We start from the raw sequence: 14,881 nt of genomic DNA, 5'->3' as shown, positions 1-14,881 counted from the left end.
ATATGAACTCCAATTTTATTGGTCTCAAGTTCAGCTTCTCTATCGTAGAATTCCAGACCTGTTTCCTGTATATATTGTTTGCACCTGAAGCTTAGCGATTAGCGTTGGATGATCAGTAAAACAATAACAGGAAAAAATGTAGGGGGAAGGGATGGGGGTGGGGTGGAATTGGAGTTGCTCATGTGTTTTATAATTTGATTTTTAATCCTCGGTGTTTTTTGTTTTTGTTTTTTGCTTTATCGATTATGGCTGTACTTGTAAAGTTTTAAATTAGTTTTTTTTTGTTTTATCAGGATCCAGCTGTTTCTTATGCGTTTAGAAATGATTTTGTCCTATTGTGTTATCTTGTACTGTGGTGCTCGCCCCTACCCCACATCCACCACCCCTCCTACTCTAATTCCAACCCCTCATTCCCCACCCCTCTTCTCCACTCCTCATCCCCCTCATTCCCCAACCCCTCGTCCCCCGCCACCATACCCCACCTCACATCCCCCACCCCACCCCACTCCACTCCACTCCACTCCTCACCCCCACCTCTCATCCACCCACCTTTAATCTCCAACCCTTCATCCCTAATCCCACATACCGCATCCCCTACCCCACATCCCCACCCTCATCCCTCCTCCCCTCATGTCACCCCTCACCCTCTCTCCCCTCACTGCTAATCCACCCCCACATCCCCCACCCCCATATCCTCCACCTCTCATCCACCCACCTTTAATCTCAAACCCTTCATCCCTAATCCCACATACCACATACCCTACCCCACATCCCCACCCTCATCCATCCTCCCCTCATGTCACCCTTCATCCCACCCCTCACCCTCACTACCCCCACCCCTCATCCACCCCAAATTCCCACCCCACCCCCATTCCCCCACCCTCATATCCACCCCAACAACTAAACTGACGGTAAATACAGTTGTCAGCTGGTACAGACCCGCCCATTTAACGCTAACGTGCTGCATCTTTTAACCTTTTATCGCCATCGTGCGACTTTTTAACCTTTTTAAACCCCTCCCTCCCTTAAAAGCCACGTTTTGACGACTTTTTACTAGACCCCCATCACGGAACCTGTCAATTCCAAATGTGAGCGACATTTTTTTTTGTGCAGGGCGGTGAGAAAATATGGATGTGTTTTTGTTCGTCTTTCAGAGGTCTGTGGTCTTTGGTCTTCTAGAGGTGCTGACTTTGGTCTTCTAGAGGTGCTGACTTTGGTCTTTTAGGGTTGCTGTTTTTGGTCTTTTAGAGGTGCTGACTTTGGTCTTCTAGAGGTGCTGACTTTGGTCTTCTAGAGGTGCTGACTTTGGTCTTCTAGAGGTGTTGACTTTAGACTTTAAACTCCATTCGTCTGTTTTTAACACTCTCCTCACAAATCCTTTAAGTTTCTAAGGGGCGCCCAATTTTTGGAACGTTGTCATGTTAAATAAGTTGCGAAAATGCTGCTGATTAACTTAGATATTGCGCAAGTAAAGAATAGCGGTAACTAAACATCCAAGTAATTTTTCTCCAGTTTGTATCCAAAACACATGGGGCAGATGAAGTAGAGTTCATCTATTTCAATGACCTCGGCATATAGAGCGACAATGTAGACCTTCTCTTACCGGAAGTAAAATTGTTCTCCCCTGGAAATGTTTACTTGCTCTGCGTGACATGCATAACCCCCCGCCCCCGGTACCTTGACACTTGCCGTGACGTCATGACCATAGTTACGCAACGACTTCCCACCCACCCACCTACCACCCTCCCACCTGTTATTGTTATTGTTCTTGGTCTTTTTGGTCCACGACACATTCTTCATTAGCAGTCAACATTTGTTTCACCTTAATACCCGGATGTTCATTTGAGAATACTAAAAAGAATATTTTTTTTTGCGGTTGGGTTGGTTAGCTAGAAGTGTGGATAGGATGAGGGGTGGGGGGGTGTGTGAATTTTTTTTTTGAACAAACCCGAGAAGAATCGATCCTGCCAGGGCAATTTAATTCGCCGGGTTGAACGCCACATGTCCCCAAGACTAGCTTTGTGCGGCTTCCTTTGGCGCAAGGAGCAGCGTGTCACGCCTAGTCTAGAACCGGAAGTCTGCCCTGTCAAATTGAAGGTTGAGAATCGGTTTGTCAAATATGTTTTAAGGGCTGTCATATTGGGGGAAAATGGGAGGGGAGGGAGGGGAATCAATTTTTTTATTTTTCAAATCTACCCGATTGCATCAGATTTTTTTTTGGTGTGGAGTCGAGTGACGTCAGCGTTTTTCTTTGATCGTTGTGTGTGTAGTGTATTGCATCTTAGGTTTAGTTGTTGCACAGGTTGCTGTGGTCTGTTGGTATCCAATGGTATAAGGCTAAAGTAGTCGAATATATTTGATATGCAATGGTATAAGGCTAAAGTAGTCGAATATATTTGAAATGCAATGGTGTAAGGCTAAAGTAGTTTAATATATTTGATATGCAATAGTATAAGACTAAAGTAGTCGAATATATTTGATATGCAACGGTATAAGGCTAAAGTAGTCGAATATATTTGATATGCAATGGTGTAAGGCTAAAGTAGTTTAATATATTTGATATGCAATGGTATAAGACTAAAGTAATCGAATATATTTGATATGCAATGGTAGAAGGCTAAAGTAATCGAATATATTTGATATGCAATGGTATAAGGCTATAGTAGCCGAATCTGTTTGGTATCCCATGATGCCCAGCAATAACAGCCCCAACATGGTTGTGATGTCCAGAGCTGTATGTCCTAACTCATATAGTCCAACATGGTTGTGATGTCCAAAGCTGTATGTCCTAACTCATATAGTCCAACATGGTTGTGATGTCCAGAGCTGTATGTCCTAACTCATATAGTCCAACATGGTTGTGATGTCCAGAGCTGTATGTCCTAACTCATATAGTCCAACATGGTTGTGATGTCCAGAGCTGTATGTCCTAACCCATATAGTCCAACAATCCAGCCGTGCCGGCCCATGTTTTTTTACCCTCGAGGCTGACCTTGTCTGATGGCCACTTGACCACTGGGCGTGAGTTTCGGCCACCTAGCCATCAGCGGGAGCTGTGGACGATTTGATCTTTGTAAATATCTGCATCGACCCGCCGCGCGTCTTTGGGTTTTGTCCAAGACGACAGGGAAACATAACTCTAACTCGCAGTATAAAGGGGAGACGACTTTTACCAGGTACTCAGGGGAGTCAACTTTTTTTGGTGCAAAGGAGAGGCAGCTTTACCAGATCCAAAGGAGAGAAAATTTTCACCTTGTACAAAAAGGAAGATAATTTTACCCGCTTCAAATGGGAGACAACCTTCACCCCATACACTGGGGAGACAACTTTTACCCGGTACAAATGGGAGACAACTTTCACCTCACCCCTTAATTGTGTGTCTGTGTGTGCTTGTCTCACTACTGTCAGTACTCGAGTTAAAAAAAAAGTAACGTGTACTCCCTCGCCTAATTAGCCACCCCACAAATGCTGCGGGTCCCACTGGGATTCGATCCCACCCTGACATTAACAACACGGACGGTCGAAGCTCTAATTACATCAGGTCTGTACCAGGTTAAAAACATCTTCAACTTGGGGGTGGGGGTGGGTTGAGGAGCGGTGAATAGTTCTGAGAACAGACAGAATGTTTTATCTAATATTTGACCAGTTTCTCATAGAACACTTTGGCATGAAATGTTAGCGATTGAATTTTATACTTTGGTGGTATGCAGATCTTGTTGTGAACACTAACTTGTGTTTTTTTTTTTTATCTCGCGGCCGCAAACTTTAAGCTGACGATTGTTGGATGTGGACATGTAGATTTATATCTTTAGTTTGGACCTTTAGTAATGATTTTTGGATGTGCACTTGTAGCTTTGGATCTTTTAGACCTGGACCTTTAGCTGGAAAAGTGTAGCAGTGGACCTTTAAGTTCGTAAAGTGCAGTTTTTAAGTTACACAATTACTACCTACAAACGTCTTAATAAAAAAAAAAGTAATAAGTAAATATTAAACATCAAAGGATTGAGATTTAACGAGATATTTTAATCATGTAATATCTAACATCAAAGAGGAAAGGCTTACGTTTAATCAGGGAATGTACATAACCTTTGTGCTTGGGTGTGCTACATATGGTATATCTTCGTGGGACTTGTTCCATATGTGGAACCTTGGTGCCATCTGATGCCCTTAGTACCATCACATCCCATACTGCCATCTGATGCCCTCAGTACAGCCAAATCACATGTTGCCATTTGATGCCCTAAATACCATCACATCCCATACTGCCATCTTATGCCTTCAGTACCATCACATCCCGTATAACCAACTGATGCCCTCAGTACCATCCTATCCCATATTGCCAACTGTCTTCTAGTACCATCTCATCCCATTCCTCCATCTAAAGTGCTAGACCGACCACCCCGACACCCAACACAGAATTATTACAACAGAGAAAAAACGCGGTAAAATCTAATTACATATTTCAGACTTGATGTCACGCCAAAGCCCATTCGGTACTCTAGGGGAGGGGGAGGGGGGAAATGAAAACTAATTTACCCCCACCCCCACCCCCACCCCCTCTCCCTAGACTCAAGGTCTCCCAGTCTTAAGACCAAAACAAGTTCCATAATTTTTTTCTCAATATCGCTAGCGACTTTTTTTTTCAAGTTATGTAAAAATATGGTAGATCTAGATCTAGTTCACAATGTAAATCGAACTGAGTAAAAAGAAAATGGTGTTTTCATTTATTAGATCAATAAAATGTTTTATAAACGCGTATTTTATAAAAAAAAAATTGTAACGTCTTTTTTTTCGATGAAAAGAAAGAAGAACTAAAAGATACAGTGCTTGAAATTTAAATTGGATTGAAGGTGTTATTTTAACGTTGTAAAACATCAGGGGTGGGAAAGGCAGACAACTCGTGTGTTTCTTGTCAGGGCAGGTGGTTATTGTCTCCCCTTGTTGAGTACTTCAGTTCACGGGAGGCTGGGTGGTTCAAGTGGCTGAGAATAGTTATTGGTGTGGATCAGGTGTTGTGGGTTCGGATCTTGGAAAATTTGATTTAGCAACGCCTTGATTTTTCCATATATTGTGTTTTTTATTTGTTTGTTAAATAACTCCTTTCCATTTTAAGAAGAACGTAACATTCATTCATTCTCTCTCACTCTCTCTCTCTCTCTCTCTCTCTCTTCTCTCTATCTCGGGTAGCATAACCAGTCCTAGATATTTATTATGGTTTTTAAAAATATTTTTCTAGTACATATGATTTGATCCGCGTTTACAGCGCTATGAAGGTACGTTTTTGTAACAGGACAACATACGCCATTGAAAAAATGATGAAACTGTCGTGTTATCGTAGATCTCATCTTAGTCAACATCTAGTTTTAGCTCTAACTTTAGCTATACCAACCATCGTCTAGATTTAGCTCTAATTTTACCGCGCCATCTTCTAGTTTGAACTCTAACCCTAACCGCGCCTTCCTCTAGTTTGAACTCTAACCCTAGCGGCGCCTCCCTCTAGTTTGAACTCTGACCCCAACCCCCATTGAGTCAGGTGTTGTTGAACCTGACAGCGACGAGATGATGAATGGAGTCCTAAGTGACGTCATGTAATAGATACTGGGAAAACAACCTAGAAAACACGCGCTATGGAACTGGGGGATGGGGGGAGGTAAGGGTGGAGGATATTTGAAGCAAGCTGTTGCTCGCTTTTAGACTTGAGACCTCGGGTCGTCTTTAGAAACTTGGCACCAGTTTAAAAAAGTGCGTTTGAATTTATTTTTTCTTCTTCATGAATATGGGTCCTTTTTAGAAACAAGGGTTTATCTTTAGAAACGCGGGTCGTTGAATATTTTTCATCTTTAGAAACATGGGTTTATGTTTAGAAACGCGGGTCGTTGAATATTTTTCATCTTTAGAAAGAATCATGGGTCATCTTTAATAACATGCGTCGTGTTTACCAACCCGATTCACTTTTAGAAACACGGGTCATTTTCACAAATGTGGGTCAACTCTAGAAAATGACCCATGTCTAGAAAATCGATTTGAATTCTAGTAACCCTAGTGATATCCAGCAAGATGGGTCTTGTTAAGAAACACGGGTCATGTTTTATCTTAGTGCCAGGTGGGTCACATTATAAGATTCGCCTACCGGAAATTGGTTCTTAGCCGTCAGAATAGAACATACTAGAATACCCGTCATCCGTTGGATAACTGTGGGTTTCGGGGGTCATCCATCAAAAAACATCACGTCTGTCACTCAGAGGCATAGCGATCCTTCCCGGCGCCCGGGGACAAAGTTTTCGATTTGAACCCCCCCCCCCCCCCTCAAACTTTTGATGTGCACCCCCCCCCCCCCCACTCAAACTTTCGATTTGAACCCCCCTCAACCTATCAATTTATTTTTCCAAACCATTTTGGCGCCCCAACATATGTCCCCCCCCCCTTCCCCCCTCCACCTCCCCACCCCCCCTTCCCCCCTCCCCTCCCCACCCCCCGCCTCCCCTCCCCACCCCCCGCCTCCCCTCCCCACCCCCGCCTCCCCTCCCCTACCGCCCCCCCCCCCCCTCCTCGGTACGCTACTGCAGTGTCACTTATCGTCACAAAAAACAGACCCCACATTCAAATATATGTTTTTTATCTTTTAAAAACACCGAAAACACCGATTTCGGACTATCCCTTCATAAACTGACGTCACAGGTGACCTACTCAACTCTACTTCACCTGCCCAGTGTCCTGCCAAGTCTCAGACAACATGTTTTTATCGTTTAAAAAACAATTCCAGCCGAGCATGTATCTGACCACACTATCCTTTCATATGCTTAGGACAAAGAAACAGATGAACTCTACTTCACCTGCCCTGTATCTTGCCAAGTTCAGATAGGCAACGTTATCATTCACATCTAAAAAAAAAAATTGAAAAAAAAAATTTCACTGACATATTGGTCTAGAACCCGTGCCTCCTGCATGAGAGCTGACTACGCTACCATTTTAGCTATTTACTCGTGACGTCACAAGTGAATTTTTATACTATACTATGTGTCTCCTTATGCAACTTGATTTACGCGTATAGATTCTAGATCTAGATCTAAAAATAAGTCTAGTAGTACTAACTTTCAAATTAAATTTTATCTTAAATAAGCCAAACAAAGATTTATATAAAATAATTAAGGCCTGAAATAGATTCTAGATGTAGAATTTACATTGAATCTAGTGACCTACATCTAGGCTAGATCTAGATCTAGGCTAGATTCATAAATTTCCTTCGATAGCTGATCTTTAGATCTAGAGAAATTTATCGTAAAACTAAATGAAAAAGACAGTTGAAAATTGATATAAGTGTTGGAACGTAATAAATACAGCAAACGGACGTATTGTTAAAGTTATGACCGACAGAAAATTAGATTTAGAACGCGTTAAACTTTTGAATGGGAACACAATTTTCTTCAATAGACGCCGCCATTTTATTGTACTAAAGAGTAAACAAAAACCTGTGACGTCACTATTCCCACAAAGTTTAGTCAAGGTTTTAACATTTAAAAAAAAATGGGTTATTCTGCGTAGGAATAAATCAATAAATTAATTAACGTCTTTAAATAAATTTGTGATCAACAGTCTGTCTGCATTAAAAAATTATTCTCTACCTGCATACCATTTTACAGCTTTCCAGATAGAGTCGAACATATCACAATTTTCGATCAGGCAAACAAATAAATATTCAAACATGTAAACAAAGTTGACTTTTAGTAGTATATAGATAACTATGCAAATGTGATGTATACACGAAAAACACGTCATTGAATCTTCTTTCTGCGCCTTATATTAAAGACGTTTATGAGATTTCTCAGCGATTTGCCTCGTCCGTTTCCACACGCCTTTGATGGGATGTAGCAACAATTGATCTGGCCAATAAAAGACATGCAACCCTTCGATCTAGCTACACTTGTTGTTATAAACATATCGCCTGTATCATGTGACCAATATGGATGGTGTAACTAAGGTACTGCCATTCGTGTTTATAGCTGAATTTATCATAACATTTGTTTATAGTCAAATGTTTGAAAATTGGGATAAGTAAGTTAATTTCAAACCAGCAAACAATTTATTTTCAACGATATGGAGGCTATCTTATAACATTTAGCGTTTTCATTAAGTCTATAGCAACGACGTTGAACCCTGTTTTTTTTTAAAAAAAAATCCACCTTAATTAATGAACTAATATCTTGATTTACAACAGTTAAACAACTAATCTACATTTGGCCAATTACCTACCTGCTTGATCTGGCCACATCGTAACTAACCCCCTTGCTTGCCCTACTTCCGTCTCTCCCCACTGCGCCTAATTCCCCACGACGGTCCTGTCCAGTGCCCAGGCTATCATAGCTAATCGATGGTTACAGAACGCCCATTGATTACGTCTGTAATGTCCGAATGCATTAGTGGAATAATCCTTATCTTGCGTCTCTGCGACAGTGCCACGTAACACAAGCCGTTATCTACATTTTGTTTTCGTCCCCCCGTATCGATTTCTTTTTAAAAAAATCGTGATTTCATTTATGCTTGATTTTTTTTTCCTCATCGGGTTTACGTAGATTTAAAAGAAATTCGACTTGAATTACCGAAATTTCTAGTTAAAGAAATCCCAGTTAAAGTACATATACTTTAAACTTAGAAATCCCTCTTCAGACTTTTAACCAAATAAATCCTCTCCACACTTTTAACCAGAGAAATCACTGATAATATATCTGAAGAAATCTAACTTCATACTTTTAACCAAATAAGACATTGATAATATATATGAAGAAATCCAACTTCATACTTTTAACCAAATAAATCACTGATAATATATCTGAAGAAATCCAACTTCATACTTTTAACCAAATAAATCACTGATAATATATCTGAAGAAATCCAACTTCATACTTTTAACCAAAGAAATCACTGATAATATATCCAAAGAAATCCTCTTCACGCTTGTAATTAAAGAAATCCAACTTCACTTTCTGAGCCTAAGAAATTTCTCCTGGCATCTGTACCAAAACGAATCCCAGACGACAGTTTTCTAAAGAAAGCCCATTTCACACAGTTAACAAAAGAAACTCCACTTCACACATTTTTACTTCACGAAATCCCACATTACATTAATGTTATAACTACCCGTGGAGGCGGCATTAAAAAACAAGCCAAAACTTTGATATGTATGGGAAAGTGAATATAAAATAACGTAGATGATGTGTGTGAAAAGTGGATGTAACATAACGAAGATGATGTATGTGAAAAGTGAATATAACATAACGTAGATGATGTATGTGAAAAGTGGATATAACATAACGAAGATGATGTGTGTTCAAAGAAAAGTGACTTTGACTTAAGAAGATGATGTATGATAAAGAAAAGTGACTTTGACATAAGAAAATGATGTATATTAACAGAAAAGTGTCTGCCATAAGCCGATAATTTATGTTAAAAGTGAATATAACATAAGTAGATGATGTATGTTAAAAGTGAATATAACATAAGTAGAAGATGTATGCTCAGAGGAAAGTGACCATGAATGAGACAAGTGCGAATAAAACTGCACTCTCTTCAAACGTCTCTGACGCCCTTCCATCTAACTTAGCTCATGATGTTAGAGTTGAATGGCATTAGAAAGCTGATAGAGACTTGACGTAACATAAAGAGATAAAAAAAAAACCACATTGAAATTTGTGTGAGAACGAATGTCCCACCAAATGTAATTACTGGGATAAAAGCTAGGACACAACATGAAACAGAGAAATACAACATGACAGTTTAGATCGACGGGCAATCACTCAGTTTCTTTCTGTTCGAAAAAAAAAATATTTTTATTATCTCTTTGTATTGGGAAAGGGGGGGGGGGGGCGGGATTGATTTGAGTATTGGACATGGAAGTCTATGTCGTCCCATAGGGATTGTTGATGTGTGTTATATCCTGGTGTTTGTTTTTGTTTGTTTATGTTTTGTAAGGGTGGCGGGGCCTAGATGAAGAGCGCTGGGCTGCTATTCTTAAAGTCTCGAGTTCGAATCCATGTTCAAGCAAGTGGCTAGTGGAACGTCCCTGAGTTCACCCAACTCTGATGGGTACCGAACTCACGTTAGGGAAAGTAAAGGCTGCTGGGCATAGTGCTGCGAGCCACATTATCCCTTTATATGCCGAGGTCAAGAAACTAATGGACTCTACTTCATCTGCCTGATGGATCGTTAGGTCTAAAGAGGAATCTTTACTTTTACTTCATATCTTTTTTTGCTGTTGCGTTTTGTTTTATATTCCTCTTTATTACCAACAGTATTTTATGTTCCTATGTTCATACGTGCAAGCATCACATACCAGGACCACGTTAACCCTTTGCATGTCTAGTTAACACTATACTACCCGTAAGTCTTCCCTTTTGTCTGCTGTCTGTTGTCTAAGGTCCTTAAGACGTAACCCTGTATCACAAATTGCCCCTCCCCTCTGTTCCGATTACCCCCAGAAAATGAAACGAGCCTACAACATGCGAGTTTTAAGGTACAGAACATTTAAACACATTTGCTGCTTCTCAAGATTTATCAAGGGCAAAGGAAAAAAAAATAGTTCAAGAGTTCTAGATTCCTAACCCTCCTCCCCCCCCTCTACTCAGATGTTTCTTATTTCTCAGATTGCCGAAAATAGCAGCAGAGCCGCCCTCCATTGACCCATCTATACATTATTCTGTCGTGGCTTCAGATTGCTGGAATAGTTTGCTTTATCATTTTAATGAAGGCTTTATGGATTAGGTTAGTTTAGAGCGCGGGGCAATTGTGGTGGCTGTTGTAGAGTAGGGCATGGGATCTGTTGTCGTTTGTAGCTGGTGTCGTAGGATCACGGTGCTGGTTGTGTTGTTGTTGTTAGATCACGGTATTGGTTGTGTTGTTGCCGTTAGATCACGGCACTGGTTGTGTTGTTGTATTTAGATCACGGTACTGGTTGTGTTTTTGCCGTTAGATCACGGTACTGGTTGTGTTGTTGTCGTTAGATCACGGCATTGGTGGTGTTGTTGTCGTTAGATCACGGCATTGGTTGTGTTGTTGTCGTTAGATCAAGGCGCTGAGTAGAATCACGACGCTAGTTTGTGACTTATGTTTAGATCACTTGACTAAATTTTTTTTGGTGACGGTTTTACAGAGACCACTTGACTAGTTATTTGTGACTGTTTTCAATAGATCACGAGACAATATCTACTTTTGTTTGTGACTGTTTCACTCTTATAACGGCTCATGTTTGTGACTATTTCACTCATATGACGGCTCATGTTTGTGACTATTTCACTCATATGACGGCTCATGTTTGTGACTATTTCACTCATATGACGGCTCATGTTTGTGACTGTGTCACCCACATAACGGCTCATGTTTGTGACTAGCCGAACTATGGACTAGAAAGGCCGATCGTTCCCTGACCCCGTTCACACAGTCACATTTATTACTTCCCCTGTCCAGTGTGACCCCAGTGTGTTATTGTTTACATGTTGCTGAAAAGTGGAGAATGATTTTTATTTCACTCACTAAAAGGTTCAAATCCCTGTTTCTGTAGCAGATTGTCATCAATGTGTTATTGTTTACATGTTGCTGAAAAGTGGAGAATGATTTTTATTTCACTCACTGAAAGGTTCAAATCCCTGTTTCTGTAGCAGATTGACATCAATGTGAACAGATCGTCGTTTTATGACCTGCATGATATACCTGGAGAGTTTACTTTTGACAGCTAGCCCCAAAGTCTTGATTTCTTTTCCCGGGGGTCGAGTCTGTAGGATATCCCTGGGTCCAGTTCTGATGGGGAACCTGATTTTATCGTTAGGGAAGATAAAGGCGTTAGGGCATAGTGCTGACTTAACTTAACTTCTTCTTCTTCTTAATTTTAGTGTTGGAATGGTACCCTCCAACACAATTAAGTATACGTGTCAACTGGTTATGCGCCATTGAGGCCATTGACTCCGATTTCAGCCTGCTTTTCTTTTTGGATTTTTTTCCATAGCCTTTGTCCAACAAAGAACACATTACAAGGCAGCAGTTGTTTGATTTTGGAGTTGTCTCTTCTAGAAGAGTTGCTGTATCGAGCACGCCGACCCCACTGAATTAACTATCCCCCAGTATTCTGAGGTAATTGAAACAGATGGTCTCCATTTCCACTGGCCCATGTGTCTTGGGCACGAACGGGAAAAGATGATAATGATGATATCATATCATAAACTAGTCGATCTTCTCATTGTTTTAAAATAATTGTCTTTTTACAACCAAATCAGCTGTTTTTTTAATCTACTTAATGATGATTAGCGTTATTGATCTCTCACTCATGTAGAGATGCTGGATATTAAAAAAATGTACAAACTAGTTGTTTATTTTTATCTGTGTTGTTGCAGAGATAATGCGTCACGGCATCGGGTTCATAGCGCATGGATTATTCCCGTGGGTACACGGGATTCTATTAAATTTAATGAGAAAGAAAAACCAATAACTGGGCCATTAAAAATTCATAAAAAAGTAAAGCACTGCGTTTCTGAACTATAAAGTGCATACACTAACGGTTGTTTTTCTTTTCTCGATTTCACTGATATTGTTTAAAGAAAAGAAAACTTAACGTTTGTTTACCTTTTACTTGGGGAATAATGTATCGTCTCGGTATTTACACAAATCATTTCCATTCTATTAGCCGCGTTTATTTCACGACTGGAGTATTTAGTGTTAGTAACAGTTGAAGTCAAATGTGAGCTTGAATGTTCCTATTTTATGTGTTGTGTTTTGTTTCTTATTTGTTTTTACTTGTTTTTCATTCTCTTTTTCTTTCTTTCTTTTTTTTTTAATTAAAAAAAATTGCTTTTTGTTTATTATTTGAGCGATCTTTCTGACGCACTCTGTCATCTAACGTTTGTTCTCATGTTTAGCTCATTTTTTTTTTAGATTCGTAACGTTAGCTAGACTTGGTAAAGTCAAAATGTTGTGGACTTATAATAGTTTAGCTGAGATCAGTGTGTGTATGTGTGTGTGTGGGTGTGCGTGCGTGCGTGCGTGCGTGCGTGCGTGTATATAAAAGGGGGGGGGGGGGGGTGGCGGCTGATCCCATTTTTTACAAAGCTGTTAACGGGACAGCGCCGAGGATGGAGAACTCCCAGCACGCGAGGCGCTCGTTGAATAGTCTGCGGCACACCTGGCTTTTGCGGTCATCCGGGTACTTTGGGGGTTCCCTTTTGTCTGCGGCCAACTGTGTATCGCTCTACGCTTTAAGTTGAGATTTTGTTGTTGTTGCATAGTAGTAAAGCTGAGTTTGAAATTGTTGAGTATTGTTGAATAGTTGTGCCTGTTTTGATGTCTTAGACACATTAAGGTGGAGAAGGGTCTTTAAGGGTCCCGACTTTGAACCCCCGGGCAGATAAGGCTCGATAGCGGGAGACAGCAACTAAGAAAGAATACTCCTATCACAAAACAACTACTGCCTTGTAGTTTGTTCTTGGCTGTACAGTCTATGGAAGCAAACCCAAAAAGAAAAGCAGACTGAAATAGGCGTCAACGGCCTATATGGCGCATAATATGTTGACACGTATCAAAACTGTTGGAGGAAAACAAGGCCAATATTACAATTAAAAAGAAGAAGAAGAAAAATCATCTTTTATACACTCCAGTGTGCACCGGGCTCTAAATTTTTTTTACAATGTTTAGCCAGTTTTAATCCATATTGAGCTTATACATATTTAATTTATTGCCTATGCTAAACCTGTCATTCCAATCAAGCCTGTTAAAACTACACGCGAAGATACAGGCTATATAGATTTTTTTAAAGGTACGTTAAACAAAAAAAAAAGCAAAAAAAAAAAAAAAAAAAAAAAAAAAAAAAACAGGAAAAATAAATATTAAGATTCTAAATTATAAGAATCACATCTACATGAAAATAAACAGTAGTACTGTACCTTTCTTATATCTTCGTTGCTATGATTTAATCTTATTTCTGAATTAGACTTAAAAGTAAATTAAAATTCCCTTTTCGAACCTGGTGGTCCATGAGGCAAGTGAAGTAGAGTGTACCTGTATAACTGACTCTGGCATATGAACAGAAAGTCAGGTCAGCTTTATGCCCTTGCTTTTGAATTAGTCTTACTGTTAAATTAGTCTTATTTGGCATTATGGGATGCTGAATCTTCTAAACCACTTCAACATGAGTCTAATTCAGCAAGATGCTGAGACGTGCTTTTTTGTTTAAACCATGTTGTCGACGCCCCCATGTCCTACAGATTATCTTTGTGTATTGCGTAAACCTGAAATAAAAAGTTTCTTCTTTTCCCCTATAAACCTCCAGATTTTGATGGTCTTATCGGGTTGTCTTTTAGCCTGAAATTTCCTGTTTTTTTTATATTAGCCAGCTTGAAAAGAATTCCAAAAGAAATCCATATCTTTACGAGACATTCGCAAATATAAACTTACAACGGCTATAACAGTTTAACATTGATACCATGCAAATAGATTTTCCTTGTATTTTTTTTTAGCGGTGAAGCGTCGGGGCAAACGGCATCGAAGACAGTGTGTTCATAGAAACCATTTGCTAGACTTGGACCAGCGCCTGATACTCTGGCGCCGAATTCGCCAGACAGTTAACTTTTTTTTCTTCCCTCTCTAGCTTAAATTGCTAACAAATGTTCATCATATCAACGAATTCACATTATTGGCGTGGTTTAAAAAAATAGAATTCATCATCTACCCCCCCCCCCCCATTCCCCCCATTCCCCCGCACCCCCCAATTCTCACTGAATGATCGATAACCCGCCCCTATCTACTAACGTAGATGAAGATAAGTTTCTTTATGGTGGATTTTTTTTTATTCCACCTAGGAATTGATCAGTTGTCTATCGTGTCTTCTTTTTTTTCTTCTAAACAA

The 14,881-nt window shown here is 40.0% G+C and overlaps 1 protein-coding gene across 4 annotated transcripts in view; it reads left to right on the top strand.

Moving 5' to 3' along the window:
- The window catches only part of LOC131940515 (cAMP-dependent protein kinase regulatory subunit), a 197,467-nt gene that overhangs the window by 132,080 nt on the left and 50,506 nt on the right, over positions 1-14,881 (top strand). The window lies entirely within an intron of this gene.

The sequence above is a fragment of the Physella acuta genome, unplaced genomic scaffold (genome assembly GCF_028476545.2).
Source record: "Physella acuta isolate Inbredline_101_S28 unplaced genomic scaffold, ASM2847654v3 ptg000320l, whole genome shotgun sequence".
Taxonomy (NCBI): domain Eukaryota; kingdom Metazoa; phylum Mollusca; class Gastropoda; family Physidae; genus Physella; species Physella acuta.
This window is presented reverse-complemented; position numbering and strand designations above follow the sequence as displayed.